Here is a 15753-nt window from a genome sequence, read left to right as displayed (position 1 = left end):
TTCTAATTGAATACAAACAGCCAGATGGATCACTCTAAATTATCTCCAGTCTGGAAAAGAAAAAAATCAGAAAACCAAACTCCAGTCAGTTTGTATTTTCTCCCAGAGTGAAAATGTGCAGGGTACTATAGAAACTGTTATTGTATTTGTGCGCCACACTTATGTAAATCACTCAGCGCAAATGGCTTCTATGCACCAGCCTCCCTCCTTTGCAAGTGGGTAATTAACTGGCTGGTCCTCTTTCCCAAAGAAGGGTTGCACCAAGAAGGGGTGTAGGCAATGCTAATCTCTCTCTCTCTCTCTCTCTCTCTCTCTCTCTCTCTCTCTCTCTCTCTCTCTCTCTCTCTCTCACACACACACACACACACACACACACACACACACACACACTGAATAGAAAAACAAATTTACCCTCAGAGGGAAATAGATCTTTGGAAGTGATATTGTTACTCGCTCATGAAAGGTGTTCTTGTGCAGCGACTCCCAATTTATCCAATAAAGGAAGCTGCTTTGTGGCTCTCAGTGTGACTAATGCACTGGAATCCTGGGGAAAGATTGACAATCTCCCCCGCTGACACTCGGCTCCTCTCCCGAGTCACCTGCACAAGAGGGGGGGGCTGGGCAGAGCCAACGGCCATCCCACCAAACCGTGACAGGCTCTCACGATAACCCTCACTTTAGATGTGGATGAATGAAGTGATGCAATAAAAAGGGAAAGAGAGACAGATTGGATCAGAAAACAAAGCCTTACAATCTGTTGCTTACAAGAACACATTAAAAGACAAAAACATACACAAAATAAAACTGAAAGGATAAGAAAAAATGGACTCTGTGTTAAGAAAATCCAAAAAAAACAGGAGTTGCCATCATGCTATTGCCCAAGTAAAAGCTCTGGCAGGGAAAATCAGTGCTGGCATCTGCCCCAATGGCACCCAGGGGAGAGCTGCCATCAGGGAGAGCCGCCATTGGCATCCATGGCTGCCCCCCGTGGCACCCGGGGGAGAGCCGCCATTGGCATCCATGGCTGCCCCCCGTGGCACCCGGGGGAGAGCCGCCATTGGCGTCCGTGGCTGCCCCCGTGGCACCCAGGAGAGAGTTGCCATCAGGAGAGCTGCCATCGGCGTCCGTGGCTACCCCCATGGCACCCGGGGGAGAGCCGCCGTCGGCGTCCGTGGCTGCCCCGGTGGCACCCAGGAGAGAGCCACCGTTGGCATCTGTGGCTGCCCCCGTGACACCAGAGGAAGCACTGCTCACTCTAGTACTTGCCCACTGCTAGGACAACTGAGTCACTTTTCTAGCAAGTATTTCCGGGGTGATCAGGACTACCGCTTCGCCCCCCTCTCCCCTCTCTGGGTCCCTGGTGGCAGCAGGCACATGCCCCACATGCCCCACAAATGAATCTCCTGATGTCTTCAGCCTCTTCCTTGCAGTTGGAAAAGAGAACAGGTAGATGACCAGATCCAACCTGAAACAAGGTTTTGGTTGGTGTAGGAAACAGCCCTGGGTCTGGAAAAATCAGAGCGGAGGCAGGCGCTGAGACGTGAGGAGCGTGTGATGAGAAGGGCCGTCTCCTGGTGCGGGGGACCTGGAAGCTGCAGGGAGGTGGGGATGCTGGTCAGCCGGTCAACGAGCGCTCAGAACCATGGCAAGGGGCGGGCTTGGAAAGGCAGAAGCGTGGGCTTGTCCTCCTGGAAGCTCACGTTCTCATGAGGCAGGTTGCAGTGCAAGTCCCTGGGAACGTACACACAATGCTGAGAGAAGATGCACTCAAGCCTTGGAGACCTCTAGGGAAATGACTGGTTTTTATGTTTGTCAAACTGAGAAAAATTATTAATCAAACTTTTTAAAAATCCAAACCCGAGTGTTTAAGAGACTTAAAACCACAGCAGCAACTTCTAGATGTTCTTCTATGATCGGACGCAGGAGGTCTAAGGAAGAGGCAAGTCATCCATCCTGGTCCTTGAAGGTTGCATCAGACTGACCGCCTCAGTCAGCCTCTGGCCAGGGTTATTTTCTCGGCCAGGAAACACTGTAGTTAGGGACACCTTCCCCAAACCCCGCTTCTTCAGCTGTGGATCACAACCCCCTTTGGGGGTCTCATCACCAAATGTGATGGTTGTGAAATTATAACATCACGGGTAACTGATTTGTGTGTCTGTTTTATATACCAGGAGCATGTGAAAATGTCCTGGGTGAAAAGGGGTCCCGAATGGAAAAAGTTTAAGAAGCCCTGCTTAACGCCCCCAGCACTGGCGGAGGGACCCAGAGGCTTCTGGATCCTCCCACTCACACACCTGCCCTCAGACTCGAAAAGCTCCACCTCTGGATTCTCACAGAGATGCAAAGCAGCAAAGGCGGCTGGGATTTCCAGGCCAGCTCACCGAGCCGGGCACCTGCTCTCTCGGCCACAGGCGGGCAGCGGCCCTTCCTGCCCACGGCGAGGTGCCCGCTCTAGGGACAGCCAGGAAGACTGCCAGAACGCAGCCCTGCTCCTTTGCAGACTTCTTAGCGGGCAGCTCTTCTTGGCGAGGTGGCCGAGCCTCGGGGCAGCCTGGATGGGCCGCCCCTTCTCCTCCAGAGTCCGGCCTGGAATCCCTGGCGTGGGCAGACACGTGGTCAGGGCGGCACTTGTGGCTTGGGCAGCAGCCCGACTCCAGGACCCCGGAAGCTTCTCCAGCTGGAGCCTACGGTGGGAAAGGAGGCTGTTTCCCCCGACTCCAGGCTTCACATAAGTACTGCGACTAAGTGGACTCCACGTGGAATTAGAGCTTTAACTCAAGACCAAAGTTGCAGCCCCACAAAAAAACAAGACAACAACAAGCCGTTGTGAAGGCTTCTGGGAAGCACTCTTGCCAAAAAATAACTCAGACAAGTTAGACCCCAGCCCTAAATACCATGTGACCCATCCAGCCTCACCCTGGCTCAGGGCTTGGTCACTTCTCCGGACTTAGCCCCGCCACTCCAATCCCCCTTAACTTGAGGGACCCGGGGACTTGCCCCCAAATGAGGGGGGTCCTTCTGAACCTGCTGGAAGCGGGCTGAACAACACGCTGCTACTGCTGCTGCTACACGTCCCGCCCACTTAAGGGTGTGACCGACTCCTGGGAGCAGGAGGTGATGAGGACTTTGGATGCGGAGACTCTGGCTGAGACTGCCTGGGAACTGTGCCTTTGTCTCCTGCTGGGAGGCGGCTCATCGGCCGAGGAGGCAGGGGACGGACCTCAGCACCCATGGGCTGCCGGAGATCCATGAGAACTAGGAATTAGTGGCTGCCCGTGGACCCGCAAGAAGGATCTTTGCCCTTCTCGAGATGTTTCATTCTTAACCAGCCAGTGCAGGGACGAGTCAGCCAATAGTGACGGGATCTACCTGCTTCCCGACCCTCGGCTTCTTTTTTCATTTACTCGTTCTCCGGGGCAGGGCGCGCGACTCCCCTTAAGGCAGCCCTAGTATGAGAGAAACACACGTCTATGCTCGTCGCTGTAACTCCCGAGCCCCAACCAGTGTGATTCCCATTACACAAATCAGTCCCGTGACACTGTGAACGCTTAGATTTTCATGCTTTTACAAAAGGATGGTTATTATGACGATACAGCAAGAACGGAAGTTATCAGGGCAGCCCGGTGGCGCAGTGGTTAGAACATTGGCCCTGAAGTAAGGAGGACCCGAGTTCAAATCCGGCCTCAGACACTTAGCCCATCCTGGCTGTGGGACCCTGGGCAAGTCACTTAACCCCAGCTGCTCCAGGAAAAAAAGTTACCCTGTATTTCCCCCAGTATTTGGGAGCAAACTCTCTTATACCAACCCGATCCCTGGAGAACGCTCGGCTTCGAGGGGGGCATCCCCCCTCCAGGTTCTGGCTGTGTCATAGCTGTGGAATGAGTCACTCTAGCCCTTTCTTGATTGCCCTCCATCTATGCCGGGAGAAAACAGTCACCTGGTTGGCTGCAAAATCTGGCACAGACTCGGAGTCCCGGATCTCCAGTGACCCACCGTTCCAACCTTCAAAATGCTGGGGGATGCGGCTGTCCCTGATATCCCTCCCCTCAAGGCAGAGCAATAAACACCCAAGAAGAGAGGCTCCCATTCGGGGCCGCATGTCGGCCTTGGGCGGGGAAAGCTCTTCCCAGTCACTGGCACAGGGCACTCCTCTCCCCCAATAGCAGCTGGGGGGAGGGGGGGCAGCCGAGGGGAGTGTCAGCTCCTGGCCGCGGGCGGAAGGACCAGCAGTCACATTAACCCGTGATATCTGCTGAGGCAGCGGGGCCGGAGCCCCAGGCCGGCGGAAAGGAGGGTTTGTCTTCCAACAGTGTGATCCTGGACAAGTCACTCACCCCTGTTTGCCTCCGTTTCATGATCTGGAAAAAAGGAGGAAACGGTGAACGGCTGCAGGGTCTTTGCCAAGGAAACTCCAGAGGGGTCACAAAGAGCCAGCCACGACTGGAACAACTGACCCCAGCACAAGGCACAAGCGGAAACAATCCAGACATAACCGGGTGTCTCTGAGCCGCACTCCCTCCAACGCTCGCTGCCCAGGGCCGGGGGTGAGCAGGAACCCAGGAAGGAGGCCCCGAGTCGGGAACCGTGTGCCCCCTGCCACAACTGGGCACCCGGGCTTCCCTTTTATCCTCAGGGAACATGGCCACACGTTCACACAAATAAGGGGCTGCCCGGTTTCCACCTGCACAGAGATGAATGCTGATTGCTTTGCGCCCTGCAGACGGTTCTGGCGCAGATGCGTGACTTCCCTCATTTAGGGAACTCACCTGAAGAAACAGATGGGACAAGGAGGAGGCCGGGGGTCAGGCAGATCCCAGGGGCCTAAAGTAGGAAGACTTGAGCTCAAATGTGATTCACTTCACACTGTGTAATCCTGGCCAGATCACCACAATCTGCCTCAGTTTTCTCATCTGTAAAATGGAGTTAATAATGACAGCACCTCCCCTGGAAGGCTGTTGTAAATGTCAAACAAGAAAATGTTTGTAAAGTGCTTAAGAAGGGCCTGACGCATAGTAGGGGCCTACACATGCTTCCTGCTTTTTTTCTCTAGGCCCCTTTCTTCCTCTCTCCATCAGGATAATTTCTCTGTGACACAGTCGCAAAGTGCCTGAGAGATTAAGCCCCTAAAAGTCTAACCCAGAGCTTCCTGCCTCTGCCTGCTGCATCACACACTGTCAAGTACAAATGTGACTTAAGCAAAGTCTCAGGGGTTTCTCTTGGGAAGACGTGTGGGCTTCACTGACTCAGTTGTTTCTCACTCATACACATAACATCCCCTCATCGACGGCAACGTCCTGCTCTCAGCCGAGTCCACCTGGGGGTCACCCATGATAGAAGTGAACCGTGTGTGCGATCAGACACGTGCATAAGTGTTCATGGTGTAGCTGAAAGGTCTCAGAAGGAGAAAGAGGAGGAATAGGCTCCGACTGGGCCGGGCGCTAGCTCCCCTTGGCCAGGCCTTGTCTCTCTGGCCTCGGTTCTTCACCCACAAGTAGAGGGGTTTGGACTCAGACACTCCAGGTCCCGACTCCCTCTGAATCCTGCCCGACAGAAAGGGTCAGGCCATAAGGACAGATATACAAAAACTGGGATTGTGCCTTCCAGAAATTATATGGAATCTGCCTTTGCCCGTTGGCAAGCGTGGCATTGTCATACTTGCTACTAACAACTCTTGGGGGAAAAGGAAAATTAGTTATATTTGTAGAGAAAAAAACAAAGCTAGACAAGTGCGATGGCCGGTCACAGGGGCCAGGAGACTAGAATTGTTTTCTTGGCTCTGTTATGGCTTAACTATAGTCTTGAAGGAAAAAATCAGCCGACTTCTCGCTCGCTTTTTTCCCATGTTTGAAAGATGGAAAACCGTATCCAAGAAGCCTGACTCGGGAGTGGAACAAAGGAGACAGAAAAGTCGAGAAGGCGCCCAGAAGCTTCACGGAGGTCAGGCTTTGGAGGCGGCCCGGGCCCAAGCTCGGTGCGGTAATTCCTACATTGCCCCAGCTGATTCAGAGACGAGACTTTCTGGAGATGAAGGAGCCCGGTAATTGTTCTTAAATACCAGAACACGTTGACACCAGCCTGCGACGGAACTGCACGGCAAGTCCACACCCTGATTCCTGGATGACTTGAGACTGCAGGACACAATGGAATCCAAGGCAGAGTCATTGTTTCCCCGCCGCCCCTTTGGCTTGGGGGGTGAGGTAGGGCAGTGGTGGGTGGGAATAACCCTGGTACCCGGTGACCCAGGGAGAAAGTCTCCCAAACATCCCAGGCTCCGTGCAGGCTGAACTTGGCTTTCGTCCCTTGGCATCAGCACCAGAAGGGAGAATGAAGCTAAAATTAAGCTGCGTTCTCTTTGATCGCAAGAACACCCAGGGGTTTTTTGCCATCTCTTCATCTGTAGCCCCTCCCTGGGGCTTTTTCATAAAAGTTGGCAGCCAAGTCTCTGTAGCTAAAAGGGAAGAGTTAAAGAAAGCCGCGTCGGTCATGCTCCGACCTGGAGAAGGAGCCGGCCATTCAGTCTTTAGCAGTAACCCACTTTCCAGCCCACAGCCCTGGGGCCTTCAGGATGCTTACGGACCTGACATCAGCCAGGGGCCCTGACACCCACTTCCCAGTCTCACCCCAGCCCAGCCCTGCCCTCCCAAACCCCCATACATACACACTCTCTCTCATCCTTCCTCTCCCCTGAATCCTGGGCACCCCTGTAAGCCCACGCCAAGTAGGATGTTTGCTCCTTGGATAGACTTTCCTCGTCTTTCTAGCCTAGACACCTTGCATAAAGTCAACATTTAATGAGCAATCCTGGACCAGATTTGAATAGAACTCAGTCAGGGGTGTTTTGGAAGGAGGCCTTGGGCCAGACCACCAGGAAGCTCCCTTCTTGCTCTCCCGAGCTGACGTTCTCCGACAGTTAAGGTCGTGGCCCTTCCCAAGCTGACTCCAGCTGCCTTTCTGGCCTGCATCCCCAGTACTCTCTCTGAGCGACTCTTTCCATTCAATCGCTCTACTGCCTTTCTTCAATTTCAGTCCAGTCCATCTCGGAATATGTCAAAGATAAGAGGGACCCCTCAGCCTGACGGGCAGGAGCCTTCAATTCGGGGAAAAATATTGCAAAGAGAAAAGAGAGGTAGGATCCCCCCAGAAGGATGCTGCAGGAAGTCAGCCTGGGGAAAGGGAGAAATTCTGAAGCTACAAAGTGAACCTAAGACCATAGGGAAGAGGGAAAGGATAAGGGCCAAGATACTAATGGACAAGTATGGGGAATTACCAGCCACCTCAGAATCTTGGATCTTAACAAAGCATGAAAATAAAATGGAAGCCAGCCAAGTCATAGCAGTCCAGATAAAACCTGGCATGGACTGGCAAAGTAATTAGGAGGAGTTTAAATACTGAGGAGCTGAGCATGGTGAGGGATCCCAGCAACAGAAAGTGGGATTGAGTGGGGCTGATCTATGGTGGGCTTATTTGTTTTATGCATGTTGGAAAAGAGGAGGCTCAAAGGACAGCTAGAACTGTGGCTGAGGAGATGCTAAGAAGGCAGAGCTGCTCAAAGCTCGGCACTCTCTTCTGAGAAGATTTTTGCTAAGGAACTGTTGAACAGAAATGACTAAAAGAGGGAGCTGATGCTCACAAGAACTGAGGAGACAAGAAGAGAGCACCTCCCCGACCTGTCCAGGCGAACAGGTAGATTCTGCCAAGTCCCATTCGTGGAGAACCAAAAGGATGGGGCAGGATGGGTAAAGGCTCAGTGTTCCCATTTTCCCAAAAGGATGAGAGAGTGAAGTTGGCAAACTGTAGGTCAAGGAGTCTGATTGCAATCCCTTGCAGACTTGCAGAAGGGTTAGTTAAAGGGATGGAGAAGCCAGGATGGGGAAGACGTTAAGGATGAGGCTTCTGTGCAGGGGCTATCGCAGGATGGAAGGCAGGTGGTCGCTTTTGTTTTCATTGATACTGCAGAGAAGACTCCAGGGCTACAAGTCCAAGAATGAGAGGCCCCTTTTGCAGCCTGGCCTTGCCTCAGGGTTCTGGAGTGACTCTGAATAGCAGAAACATACCAGACAAAGAGTTTGAGATCTGGCTTCCTCGAAGCCTTCTCAAGGCCTCCAACCACATCCTCCTGATCTAGCAAATGGGAATAAGCAAGCCTGCCCCATCAGGCTCATAGGAGATATAAATGTGGCAATGTCTGTAAGAGCTTTTGTAAAATGGAATTGTGATAAAGAGAACCCATTGAGATTAGAAATAGGATTTGAGCTGCAGATTTTGGGGGTGTGTGGGGGTAGGGGCTGGGGCAACTAGAATTGTCATTTACCCAACTTCACAGTTAGGAAGTCTTAAGTATCTGTCAGATTTGATCAGATTTGAACTTAGGTTCTCCTGATCTCTACTCACTGCACCAACTAGCTGCCCCAAGCTGCAGGTTTCTGAAAGGAAATTAGAAGCTTTTCATCTTCTCGGGAAGTCCTCCTGATTTTAAAAGAAAAATACAAACCATTTTTTGCCTAAAGAAACGATTGCCTCAGAACTCCAAATTTGTGCACAGAGTTTTATAAAGTCACTGACTTTTTAAAATATATTGATCATGGAATATGTGTCGAACTCCTAAGACACATTAGGTGTGACATGGTGCTCCATTTGCTATTTCTAACTAGGACCGCCAGTCATACTCCCCCCTGTCCACTATTCTGTCCCTACCTATGTGCAGCGATTTGTCATTTATCATTTAGCTCTGGAACAAGCCGGTCATTCATAGTCTAGAAATTTCTCAATTTCACATAACATGAATTACCTCTTGTTTCTTGTGCTCATCTCTCTCCCTGGTGGGTTGAGAATTCTTCCCCTCCCTACAACTATAAGAAATCCCTCATTTTCTAAACATTTTTTAAACTGTTCTAGTGTGATTTTACTATTCCAAGTATACACCTATTTCCGGCCCAATTGGGGGTGTTTGGCATAAGGTGTTGGTCTAAGCCTAATTTTACTTTTTTGTTTTCCTAGCACTTCTTGGGAAATTAAGAGTTCTTTCCTAAGTGATTTATTCTCTCCATTTTATTAAATACTGGGTTGTTAAATGCACTTGTTCCTGATTCTTCCTTATGTAATACGCTCCACAGATCCACTTCTTTCTTAACCAGTTCTAAGGAACTCTGATGATCACTGCTTTACAATGTTATCAGATGTCTGGTGCTTGCCCTCTTCTTTCCTCTGTCCTACATCATTTCCCTGCTGCTTCCAGGTCTTTTGTTCCCCCTGAAGTATTGTTTTTGGCTAGATCTATAAAACACCCGTTTGGTAGTACAAATGAGTGAATGAATGAGTGAAAAAGTATTTATTAAGTCCTTACTACCAGTCTCGATGCTAAGCTGTAGGAAGGCAACACAAAAAGGGAAACAGTCCCTGACCTCAAAGAGTTTATATTCTAATAGGAGAAGAATAAGGGAAGTTAACATAGGGGTATTCAGCTGACACAGCCTTTCCAGGAGGACCAATCTGCAAAGTGCCACAGATATCAAAGTTGTGGGGAGAAATCTCAACCTTGTCAACACCCAGAAAAAGCCAACTGACAGAACGTCAGTAACTAATGGCCTAGAGCCGATTCTCCCCTCCATTCCAAATATTTATGAGGCTCAATTCTATCCTACTGGACAGAATCCTGGATGAGGGTCTGAGTAGGGAACAAGGAAGCTTTCACAAGTGATATTCCACAATGGGCCATATCTTTCCCATCTCACAACTGACTGAAGTAGGGGCAACATAAGGTCCCATTGTCTGTTGATCATCGAAAAGCATTCAATTGAAGGCCTCTTTTTCCAAGATGTCTCTAGCCCAACTTCATTCAGAATTCCTTGAAAGATGTTAAATAGCTCGGTTTGATAATAAACACCAGGGAAGGAATAAAACAGGAAGGATTCACAGACCCAGCAGAGAGTCTGGGGCATGGTGGGGACTCCCTGGGGACGGTGAAGTCCTCCTGTTTGTAGATAACATGGCATTGGTGGCACAAAGCCCCAAGAACATGGAGCAGATATTCTTAGAAGACATCTGTGATCACCCAAAGGACTTTGACTTGGTTTCAGGAAAGACCAACTGCTTAAAGAATGTCACCGCCTGGATTTCAGCCTGCATCCGAGGACACACTCTATGGAGCTTACCTGACCATGTGTAGCTCTGTGATAGCCAATGTAGATACACAGTGAGATGGACAGAATTAGGAAGAGAGCCTGAGGAAATTACAAGATTCTTTTACTGATCCTAATTTTCCCACAAGAGCAAAAGGCTGTCTTTTTAATATAAACATTTTATTAATGTTTCTTTATGATGAGAGGTCTGGGATACCACTGCCTTCAAAGAGCTAAAGAAAAGAGTAATGGAAAGACTTCAGATTGGGGTATAACACGCTACACACAGGTCCTAATCAACAAGGAACTCCAGTCTCCAGGACAACTAGCACGGTGGCTTTCACCTCGGAGAGGTGGACAGGAATTGAGTCCACAGCCAGTAAAAACCAGCAAGTGCTCTGTCTTACCTTGTCATGGGGTTCTCAGTTATATTTCAGGAACTCCAAACTATTTCTCTCTTTCTGGTGTTTTTCTCCCAAGACTCTCTGTAAAACAGATTTTCCAGTTCAATAATGTCAGAGCTGTTAGGGCCCCATGGCAGCACCAAGCTGGTTTTAATTTTTTTCCCTTCTTTTATCATCATTTGCATTTCAACAAATATATCAAACAACTTCAGAGAAAAAAAACATCCCTGTTTTACTTCTGTATTACTTAGGAAAGCTTCCAATGTTTCTCCATCGCATGTAATGATATCTTTTCGTTTTACACAGATATTTTAAATCATATTTTAAAAGATCCTCTTATATTTATATTTTGTAGGGGTTTAAGTGAGTGTTTTACTTTGCCAAAGACATTTTATTCATGTATTTATATAATAATGTATTGCCTGATTAGCTAGCCCACTCTATCTGGCTCCCCCAGAACACCCCATACTTCCCATCCCTTCAACCAGAGCACCTAAGCCCGTGACATCTGCCCTGCCACCGCATGGGATCTCCTCTTCCTTTTCCATCTCCTGCTCTGGGCACACTAATGGAATCAATACTATCATTGTTCCTGGAAATGGCATATTAACCAGCAGCCTTTGTACGACTGCCCAGAGTAAAACTCTTCTTTGTGGCAGGGACGTGGGTCTGTATGTGTGTAATACACATATGCATCTACATCCATCTATAAACGCACATCTATATTATATGTTTTCCTGCTCTCAGGCTTAGAGCAGCCAAGTACACAGTAAGCCCTTGGTAGTTTTTCCCTACTTATTTATTTATTCATTCATTCACTGAACCAAAATCAGAGATCACGAATTTGATTTTGTCCCAGTTTGTCATCTGGACTAGTCCTAAAGACCACCTGGAAGCGTCCCTGATGTGCAGTGTTGCTAGCAGAAGGGGAATCTCAATGAGATATGACAAGTGGTAACCACATTTATGCAGTGGATTCCTATTTGCTTTTAAATACAAGATGTAATTATTCTTCACAGGAGACGAGCCTCTTGGCGTGATCCCCTTCCCCCCCCCCCCCATGTCTTGCTCCAGTTGTTAATTTTATTGGGAACTATATTAGAGTGGGGCCTCCAAAGCTAAACCACCCAAACCTCTTGGCTGGGCACATTCAGGGAAGGGTCTTTGCCTCTGGAATTCATCCCTCTGGGCACTTTGCCAGCAGCTCAGTTTGGCTTCTCTGGGACATGATGCAAGATCCAGGATTCATTTTGGTTCAAATTCTGGCTGACTTGGTTGTTTTGTCTAGGGCTTTACTTCTTGGGCATTCTTTTTCTGTCCAGATCAAGCAATTGAATGACTATTCTTCCCAGAGCCACTGAAGAGTAGAAATTAGAGCTAGTAAAAGCCTAATGGTTAAGCCAGTCCTCCCCCAGCCCCCTGACATTACGGCATCACTCCCCACAATAAGACGTCTGGGGTTTTGTTCAGTCTGGTTTTACGTATCCTCAGAAAAATGGAATTGCCAGGCTGTTGCTTTGGGGAAGGGACTATTCAAATAAGCTAAGAGATCTAACAATTAGCAGATTTTTTTTTCTGATATTTTGTCTATTTTTCCCTCTAAGTTCAATTGATTTCATCCATCTACATATCATGGTAAGAAGCATTTTTTTCTACTTGAAAGTTTGTCTTTCAAAAAGGTGTGGAATGCTATCATGTTTACGCTAAGTTGAAGCTATGAATATTCCCTCTCTCCCTCCTGCCACCCCCCTCTCACTTAATCCTCCTTCCTCCAGCTTTCTTAAGGCTTCTTTCTGTTGCCCTTCTCCTGCCTACCTCCACTTGGCTTGCTCTAAACTGGACCAGTCCCATAGAGAGGCTTCATCTTCTGACAACAGCTGCTTTGTCTCCTTGATTAAATGAATTATTAAATATGAAATCTAATGAACTGTCCAGGGTCACTTTTAGAGAGATGTCTGAAGATCATTACAAGAAACATTAAATTGTTCCCCACATCTAACTTGCCCATGCAGTGCCATTAACTTATTCTCTGGAATGTTCTTGAAAGGCAGTGTGGTACAGTGGCGAGGGTATTGGACTTAGAGCCAGGAGGACATTGATTCAAATCCTACCTCAGACACTTACTTCCTGGGAGACTGTGGGAAAATCTGTTACAATTTTTGATTTTCTAACGTGGAAAATGAAGGGGTTGCTCCAAGCTTCTAAGGTTCCTTCCAGCTCTAAAAGTGAATTTATTTAGATCAGAGGCGCAAGTATTTGGATCTGGATAAAATCCAAAGATCGGATTTTATCATGGGCTGCCTGATTTAGGACACCCATCCCAAACCCTCTGTACCTCTCCCAGTCCACTGTTGAATCTTCTTCAATCCCCCTCCCAATGATGTCATTGTGTTTTTTAGACCGGGAAGAGCCGTCTCTGCCCCCCAGAAAGTCATGCACAAGCCCACGGGGAGGCCATAGTTATCCTGAAAATCATGCTGGAGATGGCCCTCTTTGTTATCCCCACTTTGGTAATTCCATCAAAAATCCGGATTCATTTGCATTGCTCAGATCATCACACACATCCAGAGATTGCAGAGGCCAGTCAGCATTTGCTTCTGAGTTAGCAGCAATCCCCTTAATTTTTCAGGTTTTCCACCCCTTTCTCAAGGTAACTAAAGACTGGGTGGACTAGGACTGCAATTAATCATTTTCCCCAAATCTTAGGTTGACTGTTTCCCAGGCTTTCCTTTGTTGAGCCTCAATACTTAGAAAGTACAGAATTCCCTGACCTGCATTAACTATTCATCCAGCAAAATGCAAAGGCACACATCACCCATATGTCGGAAGGAGAACGAAGTCTGAGGTTCCGGAGGCCCCTTTCTAGTTAGGCTGATGGCTCAGGTCACAGCAATGAGCACAGCTTCATTTCCCGAGCTGACAGCCTTTCTGTCAATGCCTCGGCAAAAGGGGTGTCGATGCAGACAGGGGCCAGGTATCCATGGACCGGACAAAGGAAAAAAATCCGAGCCCTTGTTCCCTCTTGTTTGGCACTCAGCCACCAACCCCTAATCTTTGGATTTAGGACAGATTATATGTAAGCAATAGCCCTAGCAGGTATTATATAAGGTAGCTCTAGTATGCTGGTCCTCTCAACCTCATTGCTTTACAGTTACTCATGTTCTAAGAGAAACCCAGTTATTTAGGTTTTCATTTGCTCTTTTCAAAAAAATTTGGGGACTAACTTGTGGGAAATTTTACAGCTTTTAGAAAGGAAAATAAAAGTACAGAGCAATCGCATCATATTTTCCCCCAGAAAATAGCTTTTCAATAATATGGGAAAACATAGCATGAGAAAATTATTAAATAGAATAAATAATACAAAGAGAACACCCTAGTTTCATGTTGGGATTTTTATAGTCTAAAATCTATTTTAAGAAAAAAAAATTAACAACACAGTAAAATAAAGAGGCCCAGTGGGTCTAAGAGCATGCATGGGATTATATGTCTTACCGTTAGAATGCAACAAAGCACCAGGATAAAAAAAAAAAAAAAATCATACGGGAGAGAGTGATTTCTAAATGGGAAAATTCTGTATAAAGAAAATATTAAATAGAGGAAAAAATAACTGGGCTTCTCAGTAATTACTGGTAGAGTTGAAGATTCTTTTTTTTTCTTCCTTCCTTTCTTTCTTTTTTAATCACCTAAAAGCAGGAAAAAGGGGAATTGGGGAATTTAATTTATGAAGTTTTTCTGGGTACAATTTCCCAAATGTTGGAGAATTTCCAGTATTGATAATTTACAATGAATTCATCGAGGTCAGCAGATTATTAACTCCAGGGCAGCAAGCGGTTCACAGATGATTTAAGTGTGTCAGATATTGTTTTATAAAAATAATTTCATTTGTATTTTTAAACCATTTCTGATGATTTAATTCCACACTTTTGTTTTAAAAGATTAAAAGAAACACGGAAGGAGAACAAACAGCCTCTGCAGCTCAGTTTGCAGCCGCTGCAATTCAAAGGGTTCTTAAAATTCTGCTCCTCACTGCCGTTCCTGTTCCCATAGAAACCAGTGTTATATCCTTGAAAACAAGGTAAGCGCTAAAATAATCACCATTATAAATATCCATTATAGAAATGTAAATACAGGCAATTGAAATGATTTCAGATGATTTTGAAATTGCATATCATTTCCCAAACCATAATGATTCTTTCAGAGCAGTTATCGTCTGTCATATAAATACGGCATTTAGAAAATTTTAAAAATTCTTATGATTTGCTTGTAAGACCATAATCGCCTTCTCAAACAAGCCTTGGGCATGCAAATGCCGAGTTTGGAACATCACTCTGGTGCCAAACGGCTCGGCCGGGCTCGACCTATCTGTGCATTCGGACAACCTTCCTCTCCATTCTGGAGACTGTGCTCACAAAGCACCCATTACTGTGTAATAAGGTCCTCGGGATTGTAGGGGAAGATTGGACAAGTATCATTTTTCGCAGTTTTTTATTTACGAAGTAATTGATGAGGATAAAAGGGATAAACAGGGTTTCTTTGGTGAGATTGGGTCCTTCCAACAGTCTAGAATCAATCCCGGATTCAGAATGTTCACTCAATGAGGGAGAGACACTCGAAGGAGCCTGAAAAACAGCAGCTTCCAAAGACAGAAAATGGGAACAGAAGATGTTGAAGAAACTCGAATATGTTCAAGGGAAACCGGGAAAAGCAAACAGGCCAAACGATCAGGATTTTGCGTGGTTATTACAGGAGACATCAGTCTCCGATCCAAGAACAGCGTATTGTTCAGGGTGGGCATTTCCAGAAGCCCACACAGTTTGTTTTACTTAAACATCTGCGTTATATTCTGCAAAAGGAAACGCCGAGCAGGAAGCCCAGAAGAGTCTTTGGATTTTTAAAAAATATATTTTATAGATGCCTTTTGTTTTTATGTGGCTCCTTCCCCCATAAGATTAAACTGTCCCTCGTGACAAAGAAAAACAATTAAGCAGCTTGAGGCAGCCGAGCCCTTTGTCTGACAAATACAACATTCTGTCCTAAGCGTCGCCCACCTCTCCACCACGATGGAGGAGGCGTATTTAATTCCCTCTTCTCCTGGCCCTTCCCTGGGTTTTCCATTGCTAAGAGTTCACTTCCTTTTCAAGATCTTTCCATTGACGTGGTTGTCAGTCACTATGTATATTGTTCTCTTGGCTCAGCTTAAAAATCTTCCCATATTTCTTTAAATTCCTCAC

This window comes from Antechinus flavipes, chromosome 5 (genome assembly GCF_016432865.1).
Source record: "Antechinus flavipes isolate AdamAnt ecotype Samford, QLD, Australia chromosome 5, AdamAnt_v2, whole genome shotgun sequence".
Taxonomy (NCBI): Eukaryota; Metazoa; Chordata; class Mammalia; order Dasyuromorphia; family Dasyuridae; genus Antechinus; species Antechinus flavipes.
The sequence above is the reverse complement of the archived record's forward strand: the minus strand, read 5'-3'. Positions refer to the sequence as shown.